Source organism: Parambassis ranga, unplaced genomic scaffold, assembly GCF_900634625.1.
Source record: "Parambassis ranga unplaced genomic scaffold, fParRan2.1 scaffold_27_arrow_ctg1, whole genome shotgun sequence".
In the NCBI taxonomy this organism is placed as follows: Eukaryota; Metazoa; Chordata; class Actinopteri; family Ambassidae; genus Parambassis; species Parambassis ranga.
In genome coordinates this window covers 1,658,730-1,675,455 of record NW_021144800.1, presented here as the reverse complement: position 1 = coordinate 1,675,455, position 16,726 = coordinate 1,658,730, and the positions used below count along the sequence as shown (strand labels likewise).

The 16,726-nt window shown below is 41.5% G+C and overlaps 1 non-coding gene across 1 annotated transcript; it reads right to left on the bottom strand.

The window, feature by feature from the left end:
• Nucleotides 1–15,244: 15,244 nt before the first annotated feature.
• Nucleotides 15,245–15,315, bottom strand: trnag-gcc (transfer RNA glycine (anticodon GCC)). The gene has a single exon. It is a non-coding gene; the product is annotated as a tRNA-Gly (tRNA).
• Nucleotides 15,316–16,726: the final 1,411 nt, after the last annotated feature.

Here is a 16,726-nt window from a genome sequence, read left to right as displayed (position 1 = left end):
GGATTAGAGAGGCAGACACCACCTCCACCTTTAAGACCAGGCCTACAACCTTTGTGTTTAGCAGGTGGTGCAGCTAGTCCACACTGTAGTGTGTAGGGCTGATAATCAGAGCTATAGACATCAGTGTTTCTCCTACCATTATATCAGCAGGGTGCCCTGTCCCCCCAGCAGCACCCACTGACCCTCCTTGAAGGTCCAGTTCATTTGATTGTCTTTACAGTATGTCTCTATGGCGTCAGTCCTGGAAGTAGTCTGATCTGATGAACTCAGAACAAACCGACATTTTCACAGCAGGTGTTTAAATGCTGTCAAATCATACAAACTCCACTGTGGTCATGAATGGGTTAACAGTAGTAGTAGTATGGGTTAACAAGTGATGAGTGCAGTGTCATCCAGCTGTCAGACCGGTTCTGACACTCCCTGCATTCCTCACTGATCATGTGACCTGAGAGTTCTACAGTCTGCTGTGACTGGAACAGAAAAACACTACAAGTAACACAACTTGTTCTGAAACAGCTGTTCATCTGCTATAAAAGTCATGAAGTGTCTGAAAGACATTTCCTGATTCACTTCTACTGTCTGTCCACTAGATGGAGCTCAGCAATCAATGAGCTACAGATCAGCACAGATCGATGACTGGTCTGAATCCTTCAGATCATTTTTGCTCCATATTTAATACTGTATCATTTTCCAATAAAAACATACTACATCTTAAACCAAGCCCAGTGGAATCTGTTGCCTGGCAACACTTAGGGAAGTCACCATCCAGCTCCACTCACATCTCAGTAGGCTACAACCTCCTCACAGCTGCACATTGATAAGCTGACTTATTGAAATTCTAAACACCAGTTTACAATGAGTTGATCCTGTTACAACCAACCTACATTCTCTTTATCAGGGCTGACCTGGGACTAAAATGTGGCCCTGGCATTTCTGTCCATGGCGGCCCACCATGGTTATTTATAAGTTATGCATACCAGAGCATATATGTGCTGTTCAAAGATGAAATAAAGCACAGTAGACTACATGGAAGAGAGTGGCCATGCTAAAAACATTCTTGTAACACTCAGAGCTTTCATCTGGGGAGAGATGGCCACAGGGCCACCATTCCCATCTTGAAGCTAAAGTGGCCGTCAAAGAAACGCTGCTAAATGTAATGTGCTGTTTACACCAAGTCACCATGACAACAAGTCATAGCACGATTTGTAAACAAAGCAACAAAGGCAACAGTCACTCATCTACTGCTCCCGTACTTCTACCGGCTGACAGGAGCTATTCTGACTCCTGCTCCGGTCCCTGCTGGCTCTCGCCTCTCCTCCTCCTCCCTCTGTGTTACTACTCTGCTGCTCATTAAAGCTGTGTGCACTCTGACGGCCTGTGCACTCCATGGACCTGCTTCTGCACTGATGTGGGCCCTGCACCTGCTGCTGCTACAGTGTGCTGCAAACATATCTGTGGTTTTGGCACTAAGCAGCCACTTGTAGGCTTTTGAGCCTTTTCTCTCTCTTCGTCAACACTTTTATACTTTACCTGTGACCTTATGATGTCACCTTCATAATAGAACATGATAACATAAAAGCCATTGATTCCTACTGATCTATCCAGCTAATGTCCACATTAAAACTCTGCACTCAACATGTTGGAAGCATTTTCTCATCATTCCTTCCCAGTGAGTGAGTCTTACCTGTGTTGGTTTCTGTGACGAAGCAGAGAGCAGTCAGTGTTCAGGGTGTTTATACTTCATCATAGGAGGAACCTCTGTGGTCACATGACTTCCTAGGAACTCTGAACAGGTTTAAACTGACTGTTGGCTCAGATTAAAAAAAATCCCAGTTTGGGATCAATCAAAGAATAAAGATCATCAGTCTATCAGCTGGTTTATGGTGTGTTCAAGAGGAACTGGTGCTGACCTTTGGACTCTGCCCTCTTTGTGAGGTCAGAGAGGTCAAAGGTCAGAGAGGCCAAATACTCGCACTGAGGTGTGTGTGGTGTACAGAGAGAAGACTGTACTCAACATGTACTAATTTAATGTTTACTCATTAATTTAAACTCCTGAACAAAGATTACAGGCACTTTCTGAGTGCAAAACGTGACAAGCTCTTTAAGGAAATATCAATCCACATTTATTTCAGTGTAGAAATGTGAGCTGTTTAGTTGGTGTTAGGTGTGTCAGTGTAATAAATGTCAGATTATGTTGAAATGACTTAACACAGTCTTGTTAGCTTCACATAATTTAGTTATTTCGATTGAACACAACTAAGTTCTGTGGAACTTGTTGACATAACTATATTAAGTAAATTGGACAACTTCATCAAAGGGGAACTGTGCATGTCACACAGCCAAGTGCTGCCACCTGGTGTCAGGTGTAGGTATCAGGTTGGTGATCGGTCAGTTTACTCAACAATGTTGTGTTGAATTGACTTAGTTGGTTTGTGTTGCTTCAACAAGTTTACATTTTAAGTTTAGTTCTAAAACCAAACACACAAATGTTAATGAAACTGCACATAATTACATTTATTTGATCCAACAACTCACTGAGATCACTTTCACTACCTGGGACTGTCAAACAGCAGGCCCAGGTATGAGGGTACAACACTGCACTTTTCACACTTTTATATGCCTGGGTCCAGTAGACCCAAACATCCTGTATATAATAGAAATGTGTGTGTGTGGGTCAATGAAAATGTGTTCAGATATATGTTCATCACAGTCAATGAGCCAGGGCCAGTGAGTCTCAGTTTAAAACAATAATTGGTTGGATCATTTTTCTGTTGATGAAAAATACAAAGGGTCCCACAGACAGTCAGAGTCAGTTTGACCTTTGACCTCATGCTCCTCATGTGCTCTAACATGCACTGTGAGCTGTAAGTCTTATACAGACAGGTGTGTGTCTTTCCTCATCAAGTCCAATCAGCATCACCAAACACAGCTGGACTCAGATGAAGGTTAGAACCATCTGAATCATATTTCACTTTTTGTTTTTTCATCTGCAGAAATGTTTCCTGTCAACATGGGGTGCTGTGCGTACAAAAAATAACTGAAATGATTTCAAATGGCTGCAGCTGTTTACGTGAGCAGATGCTGTGACTTAATGACTGGAATGTTTAATCATTTATTTCATTTCATCCCAAAAGGACCGGATCAGGACTGACCTCACATTTTTAAAGACTAAAAGACTAAAATGAAATGACTAAAAAGACACCTGGGACCTGCTAGCACACACCTTCATACAAACACAACACTCCCCCCAACACTTACACCACTGAATACCACTGTCACTCTGGATTCTACCAGCAGATGGAGACAAAGTAAACATGGGTCAGAGTACAGAGAGTCTAGAAATAACGTCATGATAAACAGTGAAGAAGCATTTTACATTAAGGATTTCATATGATGACTGAAACATTGGATTGTAACTTATCTATAAAACTATGTTTTTGTAGGATTCACAAAAAGTGCTTTTGGACTGTTTATAAGCAGGACCTCCATCTTTCTCCAAGCTTTAAAAAACAGCTGAGAGTTTTCAGCTCATCACTTCTGGAAACACTTCATTTTAAGAGACGGCCTCATAATGCTGTTAGAAGTGTTCTTATGATTCCTGAACACCATCTGTGCATCATAACTCAATCTCTACAGCTGCATTGGATCTCTGCTTGTTAATCAGTGATGGATGATAACATGTTACTGCACAGGTTTCCACCATTTTATGGCTGCATTAAAGACTTTGAACCTGGCTGCTGCTCAGTAAAAGCTCCATCTACAGTTTAACATGAATGAGTGACACAGTGAGAATGTAAAAAGTCAAAAGTGTCTGACTGAACACATGATGCAGACACAGTGTTAACAGATGCTGCATTGTTCTACAAAGAGCAGTTTGATGACAGACTTTCTGTTTCATGCTGACTGTGAACATTTTCAAACATCTGGAACATGTTTAATGACTGTATGAAGCAGCCAGCAGTCCTCCACAACAGGACAGTGAACGCCTCTCACTAGCTGAATCACACTGTCTGTTAGAATGACACAAAGATCTCTAACAATCAGATGATCGGCACGAGACGAACAGATACAGTAAATCTTCCAAATGAAGCACAACAAGCAAACACTTGAAGTCACAGTAACACAACAACACTCATAAATAAACTGCTGTTTGTTACCTCCTGATGGAGAAAAGAATCTGGATGAAGCCGAGGAGTGAAGGTGACGTCCATCAGCAGGAAAACAGCAGAGAAAGAACAAACATGGAACTCACAGCAGGAGCTTTTCAACGCTCTGTTGATGCACAGAAAGGCTCAGCTCTCTGGATTCATCGTCACACTCAAGGCTTCTTTAAGGAAACATGATGACAGTGTTCTGACCTTTGGAACAAAGAGCTCAGGTCAAACATTCACAGACTGAACCAGCACAGAGTTCTTATCAGTTACAGATACAGACCTTGATCTGACTGTAAGGAAGGAGAAACACACCTTCTTAATAAAGTGTGTTTCAGTGAAAACAAATCCATCAGCTCCAAACATCATTTACACTCGCTATAAATGTAACATTTGATGTTCTTATCTGACTGTTACTATGAATAAACTGTGTGAGGACTTTGTGTAGTTAGATCACAACCCACAGCGAGACTGTGACAGAAGCAAAGAACAGATTTACAAATTTGCAGAAAATTATTATTTGATACGATCAGACACATCAATGCTTTGGTTGTTCTGCCAGCACAGTGGTCCAGATCCTGAAAATGAATAATCTGAGCAGATTGATTGTGGGTGGATGAAAGAAGTGAGCAGATGAGGTATTCTCAGTTTATACAATATGAAGGCAGGTTTCTGGAAACACTTCATTTTATGCTGTTAGAAATGTTCATATGATTCCTGAACACCATCTGTGCATCATAACTCAATCTCTACAGCTGCATTGGATCTCTGCTTGTTAATCAGTGATGGATGATAACATGTTACTGCACAGGTTTCCACCATTTTATGGCTGCATTAAAGACTTTGAACCTGGCTGCTGCTCAGAGTGAGAACATTACTTGAAGCTGATGGGGAGCTGTGTCACTGCACAGTGTTCTAGTGAACAATGCTGTCTGAATGAAGAGACGTTCATGTAGTCACTATTATACTTAGGTCGAATGGTGGATTAAAAACAGACGGCATGCCAACACATTTTATACAATTATTATTAAACTCATCCACCGTTTAGTTCTCCAGGCTTTACTGACACCTAGTGGAACACATCAGTCCTGCCTCTACCAGCTTGCTGCTTTCTTATTAAAGGATGTTTGTGCCTACATTAAAACCTGTCATATATGTCGACTGACATAACCTGATCAAACATTAAGCCATTCATTTTTCTACAGCCTAAAGTTTAACCTACATTAATTAGGTGCCCCAAAATAACAGCAAATGAGGAGCTCAGAGGAGACAAAGCTGCCTGATGTGTGAAGAAATACTCACTGTCCAACAGGAAAATAATCTGAAGTGTGATCACTGGACTAAACACAGAGAACAGAAAGACACAGGGATGCCACACATGTACAGAGGTATCTGCCCCTCACTGCTTCCCTGCTCTGTCCTCTGCTTCCTAATATGGTCACAACACAGAGCAACAAGACAGACGAGAGTGAAGAGACACAGGTGACAATGATCAGGGCGGCCCACAATCACACAGGAGGGAAAACCAGAGCAAGTAACACACATGGAGACACGGACAATCCATTTCCAAATAAAAGAGCAAAGAGGAGAGGCGGCGCCGGCGGGCTGAGCAGAGAGTCCCTGGCGGTGCTGCTGGAGCTTCTACACCAGGAAAGAAGACACGGATGGGGTGCCACAATAGAGACCTTGGTCTTCCTCTTCTGGCTGGCGAGAGGGGGACTCCCATTTGCAATCCTCTGCAGATGGGATTGTGAAAATGCCAAAGGGTTTGGTGTCATGTCCACACTAGGAGCATGTGCTGATATGCTCAGGGCCGAGGTTGTGCATGCTGCGCTTCCTGGGTTATGTGATACTCCTGCTAGAGCCTTCATATAAAAACACAAAGGCTCACAAAGAATATCATTATTATTATTACATTATATTGTTCAGTCAGTGGAGGAAATATGTTGTGAATAATCCTCTCTTTGAAACAGTTGTAGTCTAAAGCCTCATGTTTCCATGTTGATGGCATGCACAGGTGTTGTGATCAGTGATGTAGAATGGTTTGTATCTGATGAGCTGCCGGTCAGACATCCTGTGCATTTCATTACTGTTGCCATTTATGCTCTGTGAAGGTCTTGAAGAGTGCTTGTTTTTGTTTTTTGGGTGCTCTGGGTCGAAAAGTGTTAACAGATCTTTCAGTAACTGTATTCAGTAGTTGTTCTTTCAGTTTATTGACAGATTCCTGATTCTGCCTTTAAACTTTCCTCTTCAGACTTTCATCCTGAACTATCCACTTGCTTGGGATAGACAGATGTACCTTTTCAGGGGGCTTCAGAATCAGAATCAGAAATACTTTAACAATCCCAGAAGGGAAATTGCTTATGGCAGGGGCAGTGCTGGAGGCATGTGAAGAGAACGAAGGCTCTGGAGGTGTGGAGCTGTTTATTGGTGGTGCAATGTCATCATTTAATGAACCCTCAGGAGATGGAGGGGTCAAGTTTATTAAGGCATCAAGCTCACTTTTTCTGGAAAACTAAAGCTGCAATCAGCAGCTTGGACAATATATGTCAATGAACTGGGAACAATAGTGACCACGGTTTATGACAGAAGATGAGAAGTTGTAGCTCAAAATGTTACACCACTGAAGAAAGTAGAGGAGTTCTTCAAGACCCCCCTCAAGGCCTGCATCCAGGCAGGATGGGGCAGAACAAACCCACTTGTGCAGAGGTGTTGGGAGCCTGGGTCCTGTTAAAGTCACTCCCCCAAAAATCCCAACGTCACACCCCGCACGAGTTTGGTGGATTTACCCAGTGGGCAGCAGGAAGTCATCCTGTTTGCAGCGCTAAGAATATCCACACTGGTGATGAGCTGCTGTGGGACTATGGGGTGACTAGGAGGTGCTTTGGGGGGGAAGGGAATGATGTGTCCTGCTTGAGAGCTGAATTATTATAAATAATAATGACAAAAAAAGACCTGACCTTCCAGCTCCAAGATATAACCAATAAAACAAGATAACTGAGCACATGTTAAAAATGAAGCACATGCACTCGCACAAGATCGAGCTGAACCATCTGAATACATAGCAGTTTCAACTTGGCCCACTAGATGGAGCCAGTGGTTTCTCAGCCGGTGTGTCACCAAGTGGAGAAAAGTGGTTCAGTACTGGAAGTGGCTGCTGTTGAACAGGCCTTTATGTATCTATATGAACACCTTCAGAGCCGAAGTTTCAAATAAAACAATTGTTACTTGAAAAAAATGTCTGTGAATTAAACTGGTTTTATTGGAGACTTAAAGGTGAGTTCATAAACTTACACCCAAAAAAGAGAAACTCAAATAACAAAAGAAATAACATGGAAAAAACTGTGAATCCAGGAGAACAACTGCAGACACACAGAGTGAGACAGGAACAAAGAGGACACACAGACTGGAACAGACACACTGACCAAGGACCAGGAGAAGCTCGGGGATTATACACAAGGACACAGGTGAGAACAATCAGGGTGGGGCAGCCGATCAACATGGAGTGGAAGCAGGTGAGCTCAGTCAGAGGAGGACTGGGAGTGTCTGGAGGAGCACAGGAGAAGAAGCAGAAACTACCAAGAGCCCTGAGCATAGTGTTCAAGAGTTAACAAGACACAGGTGACAACAATCATGGCGGAGCAGCTGACCAACAAGGAGGGAAACACAAGAGGAAGGAAAGAGTCCTTTCACAATAAAACAGGATATCCAACAAAACAACAAAGTACATGAAGCAGGAAGATGGAGGACTTAAAGGGAGACAAAGCTGACACAGCTGGCATCATGACATTAGTAACAGTTCAAATGCAGTAAACATGCTGCAGACATGTGTTCATAGATGAAGTCAAACATCAAATGTGCCGTCCCATTCACCTAAATGTTACTAAGAAGAGGACTTCCTGCTGCTCCTTAAACATGATGGTCTGCTGTGGGTCATGTCTTTGTTCTGCACATGTACAGCTAACATCTCCAGTGTTACACAAACACATCATGTGTTCCATTAGGAAAGCATGTGGAAGTCCCAAGCCAGCTGTTTCCCATTCAGGGAATTGGAATCCCCTGGATGATGCAACAGCAAACAGCAGCTTCCCTGAGGGGAAACTCAGGTAATAAGTGATGCTGCATCAGCTCTCACCTGTTCACAGCTCTGTCCCTTCATCCCTTCCTAGCAGACTTCACTCATATTCAATCTCTAACGATGGGCCGTCAACTAGTCCTGCACATGGCCCAGACACACTTTCTGGTTGTTAACTGACCATTAACCAACTATAGGGATCTTAGTCATGGTAGCTCCTGCAAGATCCACCCACAGAGGTCCTGAACACATAAAACTCAGATTCCAACCAGAACAGTAGCAGAACTGAAGAAGCCACTCGGGGGAGTGGGAAACATCTTCAAAAACAGTCCTGGAGTCCAGCTGTCACGACTTGGTGTTATTTATGGTTTTTGATGTCCTTGTTTTGGGTTTTTAGTTTAATCTGTGCTTAGTTATTGTTGTTTTCCTGTAGTTCTGGTGTTTTGTTTTCCTGGGTTTGTGTTTAGTTGTCTAGTCTTGTCTTGTGTTTCCTGTTTTACTTTGGTAGTCCTGTCCTCCCTGTGTATTGTCTGGAGTTTTGCTTCCTGTGTTTTCCCTCCTTGTTGATTACCAGCCCTGCCCTCATGTGTGTCACCTGTGCCTCGTTGTCTTCCCTGGTCCCTTTGTATATAGTCTGCGTCTTCCCCTTTGTCCTTGCTAGTTCGTCTCGTCTGGTGTAGGGTTTGTTTTGTTCCATGTTTCGTCCATGCCATGCCATGCCTAGATCCTTGCCTACTCCATGTACTTCTGCCTGACCCCACCAGGCTCCAGGTAGAAGCCTCGTTCATGCCTTGTTTTTGCTCTTGCCTTTTATGCCATGTGCCTTTTTTTCTGAATCTAGTTTTGCCACGCTAAGTGTGATTTTTGGTTTTGTATTGTTTTGCCCTCCTGGCCTTTAAATAAAAGACTCTTTTGGATTTTAACCACTCTGCGTCCTGCAACTGTGTCCTCACCTCCTTACACAAACCCTGACACCAGCTGCCTCGATTTAAACTCTTGGAAATGACTCTGACCTGATGAATGAGAGCATCCACAGATATACTTTTCTACTTACATTTACTCAGTTTTGTTAGTATATTTAAATAATTAGTTTCATGTTTACTTAATATTTTGAAGTGTAAAACTGTTTCACCACGTTGAGTAGAGCCTGCTTACAGTTTTTAGAGTGTATATCAGTTCAGTGCAGCATAGTGCTCATGAACAGTGAGCTGCTGAGACACACCGACATGTGGACTTTGCTTCTTTAGGGAAAACATTGAGATGCATTTTCACACAGGTTGGTTTGATCCACTGACCTCTGCACTTAGGAGGCCAGTGCCTTATCCATTAGGCCACTGGGGCTAACATGTGCCTCCTCCATGTGTGTTAAGGTCTTCCCCTTCCTGGGTGATTCACAGGGGTGTGGGGTCAATCAGAGGTGCTGTAACACCGTTGTGATTTGGAAGATGTACTCCAGACATTGACAAGAATTCTTAAAATAGGCACAAAATTCTTGGCTCTGTAAGACTAAAATGCAACTTAAAACATGACAGAAAACCTTCAATTAATCCATTTTGTTCTAAAACCAGAAATGAAAAACCACTAATTTAAGATTAAGTAACTTAAAATTAGAATTTAAGTCTATCTACTAAATTACCTTTAGGAAATGACACCTTAATCTGCACAAATGTAGTTAAAATAAGACATCATTTCTTAAAACAGTATAACAAATATAAGTGAAGTTGTCTTAAATCAAGACACCAAAAGTGTTTCATTCAATATATTGTATTTAATTCAAAACAGGACCACTTCCACATTCCAAAAAACATCAACAACAAATGTGACGAATGTGATGAACTTTTCTTTGAAAATCAAACACAAGCTTCTACAAACAAAGGGGCTCACTCACTCAGGGAAGGACTTCCACTCACCAATCGCTTCTTTGTAGTGGGAGGTCAAATCCTGCTCATGGACTGAATGGTTGTGTACCTCTGTTTGCAGTACTGACAGGAGTGTAGAAATGCACTTTGGGTATGTGCAGGGCATAGTAATATGCCATGAGGTAGAGAAGTCCCTCATTAAGTCTGTCCATGGTGAAGCTGCTCACTGGAGTGTTTCCAACGGCGATCATGCAGTTGTCCTCAGAAACAAGCAGAACAGGAGAAGACAGGCCCCGCTGCTGCATGAACCCATCAGGATCCTCAGAAGTCTGGATGACACAAATAAATGAAGAAGATTAGAAAAACAGAACTTTGACCTGGATGAGGACATTAGTGAAATTCTATGGTCACAATAAATCCCCTTAGCATTCAGCCCTGCAAATGCTGAATGCAGCACAGCTAGAGCCAATGAAGTCAGTACTACATTAAGCACACTGTAGAAAACACTTCCCCTTCCCCTGGAACTTTGGAAATGATCAAAGTTTATCTCAAAGTAACTAAACTAAATATAAAATGTATGAAAAACAGGAATATATTATGAACAATCTCACCGAAAGGACATGGAAAAGAGCCTGGCTGCTCGAGCCCAGTTTCTTTGGTGGCATAGTGCTGGACGGACAGAGCAGTGGCAGGGCTCTGAAGACAGCTGTGATATGCTCCACTGGTTGAATGGAAAAGGCACAATACAACGTGGTACTATAAGTAACTGTAACATAAATAACTGAGACATTATTATGTAAAAAGAACTAAATGCATCATGACTTCACCTCCATTCAAAGTTTTTGGAGGCTTCATGGCCTTCTTCATCACACCATAAAACTGGACCTTTGAGTAGAAGCTTTTCCATCTGTTCTGCATCTCTGATATGTGCTGGAAGTTGGTTGGTTGGATAAGTGGCTGCAGCTCGTCAAGCACCTGAAAAACAGATTCAGTGAAGAATTAAAAAAAAGTCTAACATTTTGATGGCAAATCTAAAATGATTCACCATCAGGCCAAACAAATCTATAATGTGTGAGACATATGAACATTATGCTATTTATGTCAGGCTACAAACTGAGTCATGTGAACTAAGTGGGACCAACATTACTTACGTGATCCAGTTCCCTGAAACAAGGGTAAGCCTCTAGAATCCTTTAAGACGTCAGAGGTGATGAAGCGTCTTCTAGACTCGGATTCAAGGTTCAGCAATCAGTTACTGCAGCTTTGTTTGGCTTTTTGGACTTGTACATTTCTTGGAGGGTCTTGTAGTGTCCTGCTTGGATTTTCTGGCTGTCCAGACATCAACTGAACAAGCTGAAGACATTACAGGGACATTATGATGGAAAGAGGACATGAGATATCCAAACAAGCAAGTTGTCAGTATAATAAACTGAGTAAGTGGTAGCATTAATTCATTAATGTTTGTGTTGCTTGATATAAAAGTAAAATATTGGACCAGAGTACAGACACTCTTGGACACATAGTGAAACATTCCAAAGCTGCTGAATGTCCAGAATGTGCCATATGAATGAACTCATCCAAAATTATATTTAATACAATACATACATTCTTCATCACTGCTGTCCCGTTTTGCACTGGGGTGCTGGCTCTAGGTGACACTGGGATGCCCATGGAACTAACAGGTGAATGTTCCAGAATAATGGTGGATGCACTGGAATCTCCAGAACTGACTTCTTGCCGTGGTTTCTTGGAAGGTGGAACTTTGGTTGCACCTCATGTTTGGCAGGGTATCTGGAGTCCTCTGTGGCTCTTGCGATGGAGATAATATCAGTCATAGTGTTTCTTATGAGTCGGCAAAAGAGCTCCTTGGATAAGGTCACATTGTGCTCAGTTCCCAGTCCTTTCTGCTCGAAGTAGGAGCGTCGAACCTGTTCAAGCTCACTGTCCGTGAACACCATGTATTCTGGGTTGGACATAGTCACAAATTTAGAAGTATTTGCCTCCTCTTTTGAAAGGTCACTGCCTCCAGTGGGGGAGATTGATTAATTTCCAGAGCAATATCCACCTAAAACACATTTACACAAACATTTATTGAGCATTTTTGTCATAGTCACATTATCATTTTGGGGAATGAAAAATAACTTATAACTTTTTGAAAAATGTATTTGAAACAGATAGTGATATTGAACCATGTGCTGTTTATCAGTCCTGTTATACTGTGACAGACAGATCTGACCTTTTCATTTTGATTCACTACAAGCCATATAGCCCGGCGCCTCCAGAAATGTTCAGGACCAGGAAAGAGGTCTTTAACGTCATCTCGGGAAAGCGATGGGATCAAGTCTTCTTCAATATTAGCAGCTGTAAAACAGAAAAGTTAGTCAGGGCCAAGAAACAGAGGTTATCATTAAATTCCTTCAGATTTTTACATAGTATGTGAGGATATTTTGTCAGCACCTGTTTCCACATTTTTTATTTCTTGCTACTTCTACTTCAAGAGTAGTATGTGAACTTAACATCATGTATTCATGTCTTACAAATGACCAGTTGTTGCTGTATTTTCAGTGTTTACAGTCCTTGACATTGAGAGAATGGCCCCACAGCTCAATGAGACATAAGCTATTACTAGATTAGCCCGTTTTATGTGTTTTAGCTGCTAAACTTTAGCCGTAAATCCACAACTTGTTAAGCTAGGCTAACTACATTAACTCACCATTAACACCAGCACAACATCAAAGTAACCCTTGTAGCATACCTCTGACTGTGGCAGGTGTAACCTCGTCCAGTTTGTCCATTTTATGAGTCTGACATCCACAGTTTGTTGAGAATTATGATTTCACAGCAGCAGCAGGTAACCTCTAGCTCAGGGGTGGGCAATTATTTTTTTGCGAGGGCCACATAGACTTTGGTTAGAAAAACAAAGGGCCACATTTCTTTCATAAATAATAATATGAATTGAATTGGAGATCACTGGCACAGTATCTACCTTTATAAATATGCTCTTGTTACATTTTCATCACTGTAAGCAGTGTTTCCCACAGACCAGTGTGTGGGGCATCTCGGTGTCACATCGGTTGGAGAGTTGGTCATTGGGGTTTATAAAGGTTAAATATACACCTGCATGCTTATCTATGACAGTTTTAAAGCTACAAGAAGCATTTTGAATGGATTCAGTTAAATCTTAATTCCCTCAGTTAGTTCTGGGTGATAAGATGAATAAATACATGCTTACTTGAACCCTGCCTGGACCTTCCCCCACCTCAGCTCCATACATTACAGGCCAGTAGAATGAGTTTGCTCAGACAGACCTGTCCTTTCTCATGTTTCCTGGATGACTCACCAAACTGAAATGAAAGTTCTTACTTTAATTTGAGCCTAGTTTAGTTCTAATCTAAGGAATGAATTACACAAACATCTGAAGCTGAAGGTTTTTATTTCACTATATGAACTCAACACTGACCTCATGTGTCCGCCTGTTCTTGTTCTGTAAAATGACATTTTCTGGTGAAATAAAGGTTCAAATAAATAATGTGATTTAACCACATAATAGCATATAAAACTATAATCAGATATATGGAACTACTAAAGTTACACCAAGGTAACTAACTGATTCATAAATGGCTGCGCGATGTTCCATTATCAAGAACGTTGGCTCTTCTCTGTGAACATATCCGCCGGTCCGGGTTTTCCTTCAACAGTCATGGTGCATTGAAAGGAGGAGCGGGCGGATCAGCTGCTCTCGGTGTGTGCGCGTGCATGTGCGCTTATGTGTGTGAACGCGGACGGGAGGAGAGAGAGAGTTGCGCAGAGTTGAATGAATGGAAAGATAGATATATTATAAAATCGCATTGGCGGAAAAACACCACAGAATCAGTGTGTGGCGGAGGGAGTTGATGATGTGAACCGGTCTGTGTGTTTACTGCTCTCTCCTCTGTCCTCTGTGTGTGTCCAGGTCCACTCTGAGTGTTGCTGGTTGTATGTTGAAACACACTCCGCACAGAGCAGCAGATGATGTGAAGATATTTTTACAGAAGAAAACCATTAGAGTTCAAACTAGTTTTAAAAAGCTCTGAAAGTTGGACAAGGTCTGAGCTTTTTAAGAGCAGATGTCGGCTGCAGCTCCGCGGAAACATCTGAATGCGCCGTGGCGTTTCTTCACGCTTTACCGTACATTTCAGCATAGTCGCGCAGCATTTTTAAAGTGTACACAGCGCGTCTCTCCAAAGAGTAGATGGGATGACGCAGTGCTGCAGCTTAGAAGAAACGAGGGTGGGAAAAACGTTAGCGGTGATGCCGTGCTGACAGCTGACTCTTGCTGCCTTCTTCTTTTCTTTCTTCTTCTGTTTCTTCTTCTATTGTGCGCACGGTCCGCGGGCCGTACTTTGCCCAGGTCTGCGTTAGCCAGTCGTTAGACACACCTGGCCCAGGCAGCCAGAACATCACAGGTAAGGATGGACACATTTAGTGCTATTGTTTGTTTGACCCAGACCCACTGAGGTCCTCCTCCACATATAAAGCATGTTTCCCACCAACAGGTAGAACTGATGAAGCTGCTTGGAGGAGCAGAGAAACGTCTTCAAGAAAACTCTACAAGTCCAGACGCCTTGCTTCAGTGGTCTCTATGAACATGACCTGGATGACATGTAAACATACAGTGTGCTCTTTGTAATCTGTATTCTGGCTCTAAAACAAGTGCCCCTTGTGAGGGTTGAAGTCACAATCTTCAGATGATGAGACTGACTCGCTGCCTACTGCACTAATGAGGCTCAGAAAGAGGTGAAACATGGTCTTTTCTCTTTTTCTTCTTTAAATAAAGACATCTACAGTGCTCATGCTGGCTACTGCACCAACAAACATTCTTAATTCAAATCAAATGAATGTGTTCTATAAAAAGGCTCTAAAGGTAAAACATCACAGTAATTCTTCCTGGGGCACCTTCACTACCAGTGATGGTAAGTGCTCTTGTTTCAAATGTGATGTGCACTGTACCACTGAAGCTCGTCTGTGAAGTGTAGTGCCTCTGTGTGTATGTCACAGTGATGTTAACAGAAGTCAGATAGGTCTGTTAACACATATAAAAACAACATGCTGAACAACATCATAGATGTGAAGGTGAATATATGTCCCCTCACATGTTCCTCAGTTAAAAGGGTCATTATTGCATTGGCCGGGAATCGAACCCGGGCCTCCCGCGTGGCAGGCGAGAATTCTACCACTGAACCACCAATGCTGTGAAAAGCTGACATCTAGTGGTGCCATCGCAGGCTGCAGCCTCCTCATTCCAAAATCAATCCCTCCTCCACATAAAGTCAAAAGTTATAAATTCGCCTCATTACATGAGCGGTTGTGTGTAATGACGCGGCTCACCAGCAGAGGGCGTGTGACGGAGCAACAAGCAGAAACTACAGGGGAGAAGAAACACAAGCATCCACAGATCAGAACAGACACTCAGCTCTTTAAGATTAAGATTAAGATTAGATTAAGAAACCTTTATTAGTCCCACAATGGGGAAATTGCATTTTTGCAACGGCATACAGACAGCAAGGGATAAGTTAAGAAAAAGATATATACATTATAAAATAGACTACCAATAAAAAGATATATACATTATAAAATAGACTACCAATAAAAAGATATATACATTATAAAATAGACTACCAATAAAAAGATATATACATTATAAAATAGACTACCAATAAAAGATATATACATTATTAAATAGACTACCAATAAAAAGATATATACATTATAAAATAGACTACCAATTAAAAGATATATACATTATAAAATAGACTACCAATTAAAAGATATATACATTATATATATACATCATTCAGACATAATAGATAATTCTTCATTTGCTTCTCTTATCAGACTATTGAAATTGGAATGTGACATCAAAAGACAGGTGTCATCGGCAAACATAAGAGGAAGAACATTTTTACAGACCATTTTTAAATCACTAATATAAATTAAAAACAAGAGGTCCCAAAATGGAACCCTGAGGAGCCCCACAAACTAGTTTTGCTCTATTTGAATTTTGACTATTAATATGAACATACTGTTCACGTTCAGGAAGATAGTTTTGTATCCATTTCAAAACATCATTTTCAATTCCATATTTTTTTAATTTACTTAACAAGATTTCATGATTAACGGTGTCAAATGCCTTAGATAAATCTAAAAATATACCAAGGGAATTTTTTATTGTCTAAATCTGTTGAAATAAAAGAGCCATATCTGTGGACATTTCCTCTGAAACCATACTGATGATTATATAGAATACAGTTATCAGACAAATGTTTTGAAATTCTCGTATAAAGTCATTTTTCAAGTACTTTGGAGAACAAAGGTAACACAGAAATAGGACGATAATTATGAAATAAAGTGGTATCTCCAGATTTAAATAATGGTGTTACTTTATCTTTAAATCTCTCGGTACAATACCTGCTGTAAGAGACAGAGAGAGGACATGAAGGGGCTCAGTAATACAGGGAGCTACTTTCTTTACAAGACTGGCTCTTATTTGGTCATGGTCCACATGTCTGAAGTCAGACTCCCTCCCTCCACCCTCTGCAGTTGAGCCTCCTTCTCATATTTGTCATCCACCATCTTCTTTAGAGCCTTTCTAGAAGGCAGGC